Here is a 14,002-nt window from a genome sequence, read left to right as displayed (position 1 = left end):
GAGAGAGAAAATCTGTGCCACTGTGCATGTTAGAGATACCATGGTATTATTTTTTGAGTCATATAAAGCATTCATTTAGTTTTGGGATAATTCCACATTTGGGCAGCAGAGATACAACAAGGAGAATGTTTTATGATTCTAGCATGTTATGAATATGATGACCATTGGTCTTTTTTACTATTATTTTTGCTTTGTTTCCAAATGTAAAACCTATTTCTAACTTTTGCATCTTTGTTCTTTTATTTTGTTAGTTTTCACATACTCTATGTCTTTTCAGCTGTAACAATAAAGATGATGGTTGGGGTCTGTGGCACAGATGTTTGCAGTGGAAAGAGCAGTGTGACTCCTCTCCCTGTCATTGCCCATTTTCTAATACTTCATGCTCTGGTGACAGCGAAGGTATAGGAGAGCTGTAATGCCATTTAACCAGTGATATAGAATCCTTCAGTAAACATGTCATTTCCTTCATCCAAGCTGTGACCAGATGAATGCACTGAGTATGAGGCACAAGCATCTAGCATAGTTGGAGATGGATGCCCCTTCCAATTGTGTGGTGTACTCTCAGCCCAATGGCACTCTCCTTAGCAGGATTTACCTACCACTGACATCCCTCACTGATATGGAAGAAGGAGCAATTGGCCCCACTTTATTATACTGAACACTCCTCAACAGCTAAAGGATAAGTGACTACAGTAAGAAAGCATTTCTATTACATCATCCTGCTTACTTTCACCCATGGCACTACCTCTTTAACTCAGAAAACTCAATGGCCCGGATGTTGCCTCAGTTGATACATAACCTCCATCCTGATGGAAGTTTTGTGGCTCCCCTATCCGTCCTGCACAGTCTTGGAAATCAGCTGCATCAATTGCAAACCAACAAAACCAACACATCCGTTTATCTTGCAGACAAGTTTATAATTTCTCAAGGTTTTTAGTGCACCCACAGCCAAGACATCATCAAAATGTAGGCTAAGAAGTATAAAAAGGAAAGAACAAAGATGTAGGCTTTTTCCTTTTATGTACCCTAGATCCGGAACAACATCCCTGTGTCAATCAGGACTAACCCTACTCTGCTCCAATTTTGGAAAGAGTTTTCCTTTTTAAAGAACACCTCACAATGCATTAACTATCCACAAACCATCTACGTATCCTATCACTTGTTGACTTAATGCTTTGGTTTGTTGCTGCTTTTCGGCTCAGTTCTCACTATAGAAATGCTACATAAATATATTCACACGTATACTCATCCTGGTCACTCGTATTGAGGGTTTGAGAAGTGCTGTGTGCCAGAACATCATGCTTTTTGTACCTGTAACCATTAGCCACATCCACTACTGAAGAGTTTTAAACTTAATTTGAAACTTAGGAATGCACATTAGACGTTCACAACTTGCATAAGATTGGTACCTGGCAGGTTTGAAAATTGAACCTACCAGATTAGTGATAATATCTATACCCAGGCTGTGCCTATGTAGAGAGTAAATTGATCCTCTTTCACTCATGAGAAGAACAGAAGACCTGTTCTTTTCCTCTAGACATACATGACAGTACTTGCTTTTTTAACTGTAGAAGACAAAGTGGGGCACTTTCACTTGACACTTACTGTTCATTTACCTCAACCTTGCAGCTGGGTTGTACCCATTGGTTTTTATCATGTGGTTTCCCAGTGAGAAGAGAAACATTTCTTATCTTCCTCTTCACGCCCTACCATGTCATATTCCCAAGAACTGACACTCCTGGGCTAATCAGCCACCTCAATACCTGTCCTCATTCTCCTCCCAGGACCATTTTGCCAACCAGTGTTTCCAGATAAATGAACCCTTGCATGACATGGCACAGGCTTTAGCAAATAATGCACTCCTCCCCCATGAGCAGGAAATTAGCTGATCTCATTAATATCACAGCTGCAGTACTCACAATCTGGTCATGTAGTGTGTGGTCCCATCTGGCTGAGCCCACTCCAATTTAGCACATTATTGTTGTTTGCCTTGTTTCTACATTCTCTCTGTAACCTATACCTTAATCTCAAAGCCTTCCTTCTTAACCATTATGTGCACCTGAGTGGATTCTATGCACAGGGCTTGAACATGGGGCAGCTCATGGGATCATTCCTGAGTCATTACTGCCTCAATGATCATTCACAGCGCTTTTAAAATGACTTGCAACCTTGGATGATCTACGCGTGCACCTTCTTTGGTCTGGTCATCATTTGTGTACGAGTTGATGAGCTCACTCAGACCTATATAGTTGTAATTGTAATTATAAATGAAATTGTATTTATATAGTGCTTACTAACCCTGATGAGGAGTTGAAGTGCATTTCGACGAGTAGCACACTACTCTGGATCCCAAAGATGAATTAGTGGTGGATTAATAGGAGGAAATATAAATTGTTATTGGGAGCAGTGGGAGTGATAAAAATATGAGTCTGTTGGATGACTAGGATAGAGGATGGATAGAGGAGGGGGGAGTTTAGAAAGGATTATTTGGAAGTTTATAGTAGTAGAAGAGATTTAGGATGAGTCATAGAGCCTGTTAGTGTAATTAATAGGATAAAGGATCGATAGAGGGGGGAAGACTTTAGAAAGAGTTGTTTTGGAGTTCATAGTAGTAAAATAGGTTAGAGGTGAGTCAGAGAGTTGAGGTAGGGGATATTTTGGAAGAGGAATAGGATGAGTCATATAGTGGCGATCTGATGAGGTTTGGGGAGGTTAGTTTTTTTTTCTTCTCTGCAGTGAAAGGAAAACATATAAATGTGTAGATACATGACGAGACATCAGAGGTATACATGCATAATGATTTTAATGTAGAGAAACAATCAGAAGATTTTAACATGTAGAACAATTGTACTGCATAATGTCCCATAAGTTCATGCATGGATACATATTTTCAAATTCAGGCTCTCCATTTTTTGCTGTAAATTAAGATTTGTATTTATTTATTATTGTTGTTTTTTAAATGATATTTGTCCCCAATATTTCAAGAGTGAAGTGCCAATAGATACAATTGCTATTATCATATTTATACATTGGGACAAATATGTGTTTTTATAGAAAAGTGAATCCATAAGCATACTCTCATCATCTTATGTTATTGATATATTGATCCAGTTATATATGGATATAATGATAAAGTTAATTCTATAATCATTTTTACACATTGTTACAGATATGTATTAATATGGAAAAGTAAAGCCATAAGCGTACACTTATCATCCTATATGTTATTAATGTATTGATCTACTTATATACAGATATGATAGTCATATATATGTATGTATAGAATATATATATATATATATATTAGATATATTTATGTATCTATTTATTTTTATTTCTTTAGTAAGTATAAAAATATATGTAAAGAGATATATACCCATATTTATTTTTTGTGTTTTCCATTAATTATTTAACATTATTAGTTTTTATTATTTAATTATTTTGATTTTTTTTAGTATTAAGTAGATTAAATAGCTAACATTTACTCATATATTTTGTATAATCATAATTATATGTTGTGATATTAGTGATCATAATAAATAGAGATTCATAAGTATGTAGTCAAATACTTGTATGTTATTTATGTAATGACCTATATATATGTTAAGCATAAATATTAGGAGCGTATATATTTTAACCATAAGTAATATATACATTTGTACACTTGTAAAGCATAAATACGAGAGTATCTGCATTTTTATTCATAAGTAATATGTGTATTTGTGTAAAGAGATGCACATATCTGAATACATGCCTATAATCAAAGTCTACATACATGTTTTCAAACGCATGTATATGCACCGTTGGCATCTTGTGCATACTGTTGCTGTACATTTGTATTTTGAATATGGTGCTCGTGTGGGGAACAGAGAGTTCTTGGCTAATCTTTCAAAGATAAGATGGTTATCTGTGGATCATATGTTTGGGGGAAATGAATTCCACAGTTTGGCTGCTTGAACAGAGAAATGTTCCACCCATGATTTTTTTCTAGTATACTGGGATTTTGAAGCGGGACACCCATTCTGGAGTGGAGGTTTGTTTGTTGTATGTATTTTGTGATTTTATTTCTCATGAAAAGTGGTCCTGTTCCAGGTAATGTTCTATGGGTGATACAAAGCATACATAAACATAAACAAATCAGCTTGAAAGTGAATCTTCTAACAACCGGTTACCAATATAGAGCCCTTAAAGCTGGGGAAATGTGAGCGTGTTGCTCTATATGTAGAAGTAGACTGTCCTCAGAGTATTGAATATGTTGTAGTCTTTTCAGAGTTGATAGAGGTGATCCATGGTAAAGGCCATTGGTGAAATCAAGATTAAACAGTACAAGAGAGATAGTAGCTAGGACCTTGTGTGGAAATCCTAGGTAGGGTAAGATGTGTCACAAACTTTCATAGTAATGTCGCTTGATTTTGCTAACTTATCCATTTCGGCATTCATTGATAGTTTAGAGTCCAGAATAATTTCAAGATTTCTGTCATGATTAGGATATTTGGGCAGTTTCATAACTGTTTGGCAGTTAGAAAATATATCTCTTAGGGCCCCAAAGACTAAGCACTCCACGTACCATATCCCAGAGGGAAGCCAGCAAGGGTGCCTCCAGGTGATAAGGGATCCACGCCCTGCAGCAGTTGATTGCTATTTTGGATTTCATCGCAAGGAAAAGATTACATCACTTTTCCCTGTCATGCTACCTTGTAATCCTAGTCTTGAGCAGGTAAGAGTACTCGCAGTGAACGTATTTCTGGATATCCGCTACCACTCTCCACTGCAGCTTCAGGAAAAGCAGGGTCTCCTTCTAGTGCGGGCTGTAGGAGATTAGGGTCTGCTTTCTATGGTTATCCCCACTTGTTGCTGTGTTTCACTGGTTTTTCGATTTTAGTCTGGCTGTGACCCTGCTAATCAGGACCACAGCCTAGCTGTTCTCTCTCTAAACTGATACCATGTACTTTAGGTACATATCAGATTGGTTACTGGGTCACCCTTGTGAGTCCCTGTATATGGTACCTTAGGTACGCAAGGCATAGGTACCCCAGACGCCTACCAGGGGCTGAAGCATGTATTGTGCCACCCCTGGGCAGCCTTCCAAAATGACGCCACAGTTCTGCAGTTGCAGCCTGGGTAAGGTGGTGTAAACAACCCTTACTTAGATATAGTATTCCTAAATCTACCCATATATAGACACATATTAACCTAAAAGTCACTCCTATGGCAGGCCTTGACAATCCTGAAGGCAGAGTGCTTGGTTTTGTGTGAGAGGGTGCCCTAGCATGAGCTGAGCCCCTCTGCAGCTTTTTGAACCATCTCCTTATAGCTGTTCTATGATATAGCCATACCATATACTCTTAAGTGCATTATAATCCTCGTGGTTAATGCTAACTTTGGTTTGGCTTTATCAAAACACGTTGTGCTTGGTGTCAAACACTTTGGAATACTACCCCCCTGCCAGTTCTGGTGGCAGGGGTAGCATTCCACCCTTGTAGAAGGAGAAGACATGTACACACTAGTATACCCGGTTAAAGTTTAAAAGTGCCTCAGCATCACAAAATGGATGCTGTTGCCCCAGACACGAGTCTGACCTCCTGCTGCTGGACGAAACTCCAGCAGGGGAGGCCTGGACAATAGGTTTCCTGTCCAAGGAGGTGCCAGCGCCTCCCCAGACAGGCTTTAGTGTATTGGGGCAGGGTGGGTTGCATTCAGTGAATGCTTTTCAGACACTGCCTGGGGCCCACAAGGTGTGCCATGCATTTCCCATTTCAAACCGGTTGCTGGGGCACTCAGCCCAAGCTCTGGTGTGAAACTGGACAAAGGGGAAGGGGTGTAACCACCCCCTCCCTAGGTCCTCCCATAGGTGGGACCTTAGAGTTAGTCCATCCCCTAAACTTAGTATAAGTATAGGAACCCAGTCCCTAGGACTTTAGATTACCCTGCACAAAACTCTGCAACATATATCCTGGACTTTCAACATTCCATATCGACTTGAAGACAGAAGAATCTCCCTTAGGGTCAAGGAGTGACCTCCCTGTTCAAACAGGCACCAAGAAGCATCTTTGCCGGCCTGCATTTTTTAGGCTTCCACCGGATCCCGAAGAATCTGTGACACAGGACATAGACTTCCAGATATCTTTGACACTAACCTGCGCTCCCAGCAAAGCTGAGATCTGTAGCAGACACGATAGACGTGGGACCAGAACTCCTGGACATCCCGCATTTTTGCAACTGCACCTACTTTCCAAAGTTTCCCAAAGTACTGCATTGGGGTATTTGAAGCCCCTGCCCCGAGCACCTTTTGCACTGAAGCTCAGAGGCCTACACTCCACGAATGTTCTGTGGGCCCGCTTTGTGCATATCTGCTCGAGGCTCCTTTGCGATCTCTAATCCGTTGGCTAGTGGGTCCCCACAAAGGACAATCTTTGATTTCTTGAACTTTCCTGTTTGCTCCAGATGTGTTCGTACTCCTCTCTAAAGGAGGAGTCCCTCAGATCTTGCTGGTCTGAACCGAAGCCAATCTTGTCATCTTGCATGGGTTGCTGTTGCAGAGGCTTGTTGGATCCAATCAGGATTCTGACACTACAGCACTCGACATCCTTTGTGGGACAGCTCGAATCCAGCTCCTGAATCTCGTCGACGCCTCCTGGTCCTCCTGGCTGAAGAGTCAAGCTTCACCTCTTTCACTTGAAATCACCCAACATCGGCAGGCATCTTCCTGTCGCCATCCTGGTCACTGGCTAGTGACCTAGACCCTGTCCCCTCTACTTTCAGGTTCTTCACATCTCTGTCCACCCTTGGATCCACCCGGACACTTTTCCTCTGGTCGCCTGCAGCATTTCTTCGCAGCTCTCCATTAGAATCTACCAGGAAACCTGAACACCAAAAGACACCTAAGCACCGACTTCCCTGGGTGAGGTAACACGCGTACCCCGGTGCCCCCATGGGTCTTGACTCTCAAAGTGTCCTAGTCTAAAAGGGTTCCATCGTAGTTCAACTCTAAGTGTCCTTAATCTTTAAAATTGTACCTTGTTCGTTCTCCATAGAAAGTCAATGATGATTCGCAGCTGTGTTTAGACACTGCACACGTCCCCCGTGGGTCTCCTGCGTCCCTATCTTGGGTGGTTCCTGGTTGCATGAAAAAACAACCAGTATTTTAGGGCTAGAGGGACGTTTAAAGACCAGTGCCTAAGTAATGTCCCCCAGAGGACTGAACTATACACAATAAACTTAGGGGTCTCAGAGCTGAACCAAATATGTATTCGCTAATGTAAGTCCTATGTCTAACAAGTACTATAGGAATACAAAAAATGAATGACAGACCAAATCGGCAAAATATGAAACACCTGTAACCGTGAGTCACCCCAGTTGTTTGGATTCCCATCAAAGTCTTGTAAGATCAATATTATCATTTGGTAGTCCTTAACGGGTATTGTGTCTCTTGATCATTGAGATCACATGCATACCCTCTCGGATGGTTCGGGGTAGCGACCACAGTCACACAGATATCCCAAATGATGTAGAATCGATGGGAAAAGTGCAGTGCGAAAAGTAAAAAGTGGTGGTTTAAAATAGGATAGGGAACTAACAAAAAACTTTTAATGGGCGTTGGCCCCTTCCTGGTTAAAAACAAGAACAGTTTGGCAAAATCGTCGCAGTGATAACAAATAACTGCGAAGAGACCAACATGTTTCAGCCACGGAGGAAGATGCCTCAGGCTTTCGTCAGGGTCTCTGTTCTTAGATAAGCTACTGCCTATATATGTGTATTAACGTGTGTGAAAAATTATACAAAAAAACACACAAGTGAAAAAAAACAGAAAAGGATATAGTGTTCCTTCATCTGTGCGGACTCCTCTTCGGAAGCTGGTACTTTGTTACTAAAATAGGGGGACAAACATACAAGTGAGACACTTCCAGCTACTCTGGTCTGTATCATACAGTGCAATGAGTCACAAACATTGTCAGCCTTCGATACTCACCCAGTGCTTCCGGGGAGTGGACCTCACCTCTTCCTGGACCTGGCTCAGGATATGTGAGACCCCGCTCTACAGGAACAGAAATCAACCTCATGATTATGATGACGGAGGGATCAAGGGTAGATCTACTCTCGTACATATTACATGAAGTCAAAAGGAATTCTGAACGTAGAATACACTGTCATACACCATCAAGTTCCCACACCTGTGTCACCTGCCGTGCCAACTCAACTACGTTAATGGATTCAATTATATTAGTCTAGAGTGACTAGAAGTATCATAAAGATCAGTATCGTACACCTCCCACATGATAGACTAGTGGAACTAGCGTCCTACCTGTCCGTCGTTGTCTCGAGCTGTGACTGAGTCAGGGGGAGGCACAGACCTATGTGCGTCATTCTTATTTGAGTGGTTTGGAGAAAAACTCCCAACCAATCAACAGATTCTGCAGGGACGTAACCTCAGAGTAAAGCCTGAACTACTGGATGACGTCATGCTCATCGCTCGAGTAGTTCTACTGGTATTCAAAGGACCCCGCTATCTTTCAGTGGCTGGTCAAGATTGCCTGTTGGGGTGTTCAGGATAGGCTGAACCACGGTATGTCGTCATTCAGTCCATATTGGTCAGTGCCCAGTTTGTACACCCATTTCTGCTCTTTACGAAACAGGAAGTTTGACACATCGCTAACATGGGGAGGAATGAAGGGTTTCTCCAGAACATGCCATTTAAAGTCAGTTTCACTATGGTTATGTGTGATAAAATGCTTAGTGAGTTTGGAAATGTCTTTTCTGCATCGGAAAGTGCTCTTATGTTCCTGCATTCTCACTCGTACTTTCCTAGTGGTCATGCCCACATATCGTTCATTACAAATACAGGTGAGGAGATAGATCAAATTGTTGCTGTTACAATTAGAAAATTGTCTCAACTCCCAAGGTCGGTCAGTCCCGATGTCCACACTGGTGATCTTGGATGTTAGTGGGCAGACAGAGCAGTTTCCACAAGGATGTAGGTCACCATCCTTGATCTATCTCCTTCTCAAGGTTGCATAAATCTCAATCTATTGTATAACGCTGAGTCAGTGTTTTGAAAGGTCTTCATTATTTCAAGTGTTCCGAGACTCGAGGATGTATTTCCATGATGAAAAATTGTTGTTGCATTTTTTCTCTAATTAATATGTGCTGGAGAAAATGTGCTGGAGAAATCACAATCATTATTATGCTCTCATTCATTTAAAAAATAAAGCATTGCCACTAAACTCCTGAAGGGAACACATTAACAGGATTTCAGAAGTATATTAATTTTGATTTATCATAAAGATTCTCATTCGGTTCTGCTGTAACCTGAAAGTTGCTTCCGAAGAAGTATCTGATATTGCTCACAATAAGAAGAAAAAGGAAGGATTAATTTTTTATGGACGTTTATATCATATCCTGATGCAAGCCGCTCCTACACTTTTTGTTAAAGAATACTTACATTTACACTGAAGCTCTAGTCATTAAACATATCCGTCAATATCCAACTAAAGATTTGACATTCAAAAGAGGAAGGGGAGGAGGTGCTTGAAAAGACTGATCAATATTTAAACAGATTCCACTAAAATTCTTTACTTTGTCATTCCAGGCCTCCTTCCCAGCTGTTCTTTTCCCCTACCTTCCTGTCGCTTGGCACCCCAGATGTCCTGTGTGATTCCATTCGGAACTCTGGAGTGCCTGGAGGTGGGCCCTTTCTGAGCATAGTGCCATTCCTGAGAAGCCCATGTTGAGTATCTTTTAAGTTTCTTACTTCCTTGGAAACTTTAGGAAATGGTCCTAGATCATCAGGAAGACAGTGGGTCATAATTTTTCCAAGCACCACAGGTGAGTATTTCAGTTTTGGTTGCTTTCAATTTGAGATGGCTCCTTGTCATCCACTGATCAACAGCTCAAAGGCAACTGAAGATTTTTGAGTTTCCACTGGCTTTGAGGTTTTCCACTTTAAGAAGTATTTGTGTGTCATCTGATAGTTATAGCAGTTACACTGAAATTAATTGGTCATTGCCAGTATCAGCTTCAAATAGATGTTGAAAAGCATGGGTTAGATGATAGAGCCTTGAGGGACCCCTGCTTTTATGATGTAGGGTTTGGATGAGAAAAGAGGACTATGGATGACATTTGTTCTATTTTGAAGTTAGGATGTGATCCATTCAAGAGCAGTCCCTTGTATGCTGGTTTCGCAAGGTCTTTGGAATAGAGAGTCATGATCAATTATGTAAAAGGCAGTTGAAAGGTCCAAGGGAAGTAGTGGAATGACCCCATTGTGGTATACTTTTTTAGGTCATCCCAGATGGCAATTAGGACAGATTCTGTGCCTCCTACTTAACGGAAACCTGTTTGGAAGCGGAAAGTATGGAGTTATCCTCAGTAAATTGAGACACCTTGGTGAATGCTGCTCTTTCTATTATTTTACCATGGAATGGTCCATTTGCTAAAGGTCTGTAGTTCTTTGTGTCTTCAGGGTCCAGGTTTGTTTTCTTTAATAATGGGCATTTGTGTGTCTTTTTTAAGTCTTCGGAAAAAACTCCTGTTGTTAAGGAATGATTGATGATTGTTCTGACTTGGGTGGCAGCAGAGGTTGTTAAAAGGATGTTTTTGAAATGTGTATGGAAATGTCCCCAGCTGTGGTGATGTGTCAAGTTGCTTTAAATGTAACAAATAGTGTGCCGCCTGTTTTACATCTGCGATTATGTGTCACTGTTTGATAGCCTGGAGGAACATCGATGTGCAATATTGGTGCCATGCTAACTCTCAACCATGATTCGGTTATGAATAACAAGTCAGGTTGTGTGCCTGTGAGTGCATCATAGATGTGGTGCCTGTTTTTAGAAAGGGATTATGCATTTTTTAGTAAGCCGTTTAGAGATTGTGTTTTGGTGGATGCATGAATTTGTTTGCTAACAGAGTCTTTGGGCTTGTAGTTGTAGTAGGACTTTGGGGGTTTTAACTTTATTGGACTACCATTAGTGTTTGACTATATTGAAATCCTCATTCAACAGACCAAGAAAATATGTTTGGGAGTCTGTGGGCGCAGGAGGTCGGGGGGTTGATTGAGAGTGAGGTGGTGGGATGTGCAGTTGTTTTTGTGGTTTAGCGTTGTTGTGTAATAGACAAGGAAGCACAAAGTTGTGAACAAGGTGTGTTATTTATGTCATTTGTGTATATTGAGGGTGTAAGGTATATGTGTGAGGGGTGATGGTAGGGCATGTGGGTCATGTTTTAAGGCTCTACATTGTTTAATGGATGAAAAGCGAGTGGAAGAGTATTATAGTATATTTGAGGAGTTTGTATTTGGTGTTGTAAATGTTTAAAAATGTGAGTACAAACTTGGTGTAGAATGTGTATTATTTGTATGGGCATGAGGGAGTGGGTGGGTATTTGTTTGCATTTTGTGATAAAGGTGGTAATACGTGTGTGTGTGATGTTTGGTTTTTGTGGAGTAGTCATATGTGATATTGGTGTAGTTAGTTTGGTGGGAAGGGTATGTTGATGACGAAGAGTGATGATTTGTGTTGGAGGAGAGAGTATGTGGTGAGTGAGAGGATGTGAGCAAGGTTAATGAGTGTTCGTAGTTGTTTTGGTAGCATGAAGAGGTGGTATTTGTGGTGGAGTGGAGTGTTAGGAGTGTTTGTGCATTTTTTGTAAAATGAGGAAGGGGAGTTATAGCAGGATGATATGAGGGAGGGTTAAGTAAATGGTTGCTAGTGCTGGTGTGGTCTGTTAGGAGTAAGCAGAAGGTACAGCTATTTCTTACTATGAAAAAGGAGAGTATGTCTGAGGGGATTAAGGTTCTATACAATGTGGTTTTGTGTTGCGTTGGTGATGTGTGTGTTTTTGATAGTGGAATAAGGCAGAGGTGTGGTTTGTGTGACAGCACAGGTGACATTGTGTGATAGTAGTTGTGGAAAGGTATATAGATGTGTTTTGGGGTGTTTTGTTGCATTTGTTGAGAGATTGAATTGTGGCTTGAATGCGTTTGCAGTCAATGAGTGGTGTGCATTAGCTGAGAATGTGTCTGTATGTTTAATGGTGTGGCTTGGTTATGGTGGTAGTTGGAAGTGTGGAAAAAGGGCAGCATTTCTGACCCCAGGCCTGACCTGGCCTGACCAGGCAACTGCCCTTTTCCTCTCCACCCTTAACCTCGCCGCCTGGACTAAGACGGCCCGAGCCCTAAGATTATATAGTCATAAATCAGGGGACATTGCACTAATGGGAACCTTAGCCCTAACCAATCAGAATGCAAACATTAAACCCTAGAGCTAATGGGAGTCCTGGCCCTATAAACCAATTGCAACCCTAAACCTAGTAACCAATCAGGACTCAAACCCTAAACCCTAGGTCCAATACAAATCCTAGCTCTGTGAACCAATCAGAACTCTAGCCCTATCAGCTACTCAGTACTCAAACCCTAAGCTCTATGTTGAATAGAAAGCCTAGGCCTAGGAAGCAATCAGAACAAAGAAGCAACAACCTATACGAAGCCTATTTAAAGAGCATGTGTCCTTATATTAAAAGCTGTGCAGGTGTTAGGGGAGCTCAGAGGCCTGGCCAGGTGCCTTGCAGACCAATCAGTAAAGCCGAAATGGGTGTACAGGGGAGCTGGGCGCTGCTCCTGAGCACACAATCTCCTTGGATACAGACAGGTCCAATACACACTTTGCACGTCCTGTTCAACCCTGCAGGTAAGGCAAGGCCCACATGTAAAACTACTAAATACTCCTTTTTGAACACTAAAAATAAAAAAAAATGCTAGTGAAAAACGAGCGCTACATTCACTTTACAAATTTCTAACCACAAGACAGGTTAAGCAGTGCTTTATACACTCAGTTTAAGTGTGTTTTTACTTTTTTTTATTTTAAAAGGGGGAGCCGTGTAAGAGGATTTGCTTTCTAGTAGCCTTAGAAAAGTTTAAGGGAACAAGAGAAAAGAATGTAAGCTGATCTGCAGTGAAAAAATAGCAGCATTAAAGTAAAATTGCACTGCACAGAGTGTGTGCTCTGTAGTGTCCTGCGGGACACGGTCTAGTTGTTGTAAGTGATGTAACCTACACTGTACACCCACCCACCACTGATGTCACGAGTCACGTGACACAGTTAATAAATAGGGCAGAGCGCACGTGCTCCTGGCCAGTTTTAGTAGCTCACTACCCTGTGTCCGTGTCTCCATGAGCGTCGTAATGAGGGCCTAGGGCCCAACACTACAATGGCGACGAGGCGGGTCTTTCCCGCGTGTGCAGCCACCACTTTGTCGATGGAAAAGAGGGGAGAGAGCTGCCCGCCAAGAGGGCACCCCCTGTGAAGCGGCGCCGGCCGCCGAGAGGCCCATGGGGCGTGTGCCGTGCCCCGGGCCGGGAGATCCATGGTGAGGTGTCCGGGAGTCCACCCCGCACCTCTGTGCCCAGCGTGAGCCTCCCTGCGTGAGGCGAAAGTAGAGCGGTCCGACCGGAGCCCACCCGCGTCGGCCGCGACTGCGCCCCTGCCAGGGGTGAAGAGAGAGAGCCGCGCAGAGCCCACCTGCATCGGCCACCACCGCTCGGTGAAACCTCCGCGGAGCCCACCCGCGTGGAGGAGGAAGGCCCGTTGGCCAGAGGTGAGCCCTAACGCTGAAGCGACCCCCCCGTGATTGAACATTTGCGGAGCCCACCCGCATGACCAGCGCGCCTCGCCGAGCGTAATTGCAGCCACTTTGATGTTCAAATATAGCAGGACCAGCGGAGCCCACCCGCGGCCTGCCTGTGATGCCTCCTGTCCCCGCTACGAGGGGGAATGAACATTAATTAGGCAGGACTCGCGGGGCCCACCCGCGGCCTGCCCGCAGCATTTTCCCCGCCGCGTATGTGAAGTGCGGCGGAGGGGTTAAAGATTGTACTTGAGAGCGCCCGCAGCGTGAGGGGAGCTGCCAGACGCCTAACAGCAGAAGCGGAGCCCACCCGCATGGCAATGGCGCCCTTTCGGGCGAGACGCGGCCCGGCCTGACCCTGCCCGCAGTGCAGGCACCCCAAAGA

This window comes from Lissotriton vulgaris, chromosome 8, assembly GCF_964263255.1.
Source record: "Lissotriton vulgaris chromosome 8, aLisVul1.2, whole genome shotgun sequence".
Lineage (NCBI taxonomy): Eukaryota > Metazoa > Chordata > Amphibia > Caudata > Salamandridae > Lissotriton > Lissotriton vulgaris.
Note: the sequence above shows the minus strand (reverse complement) of the source record.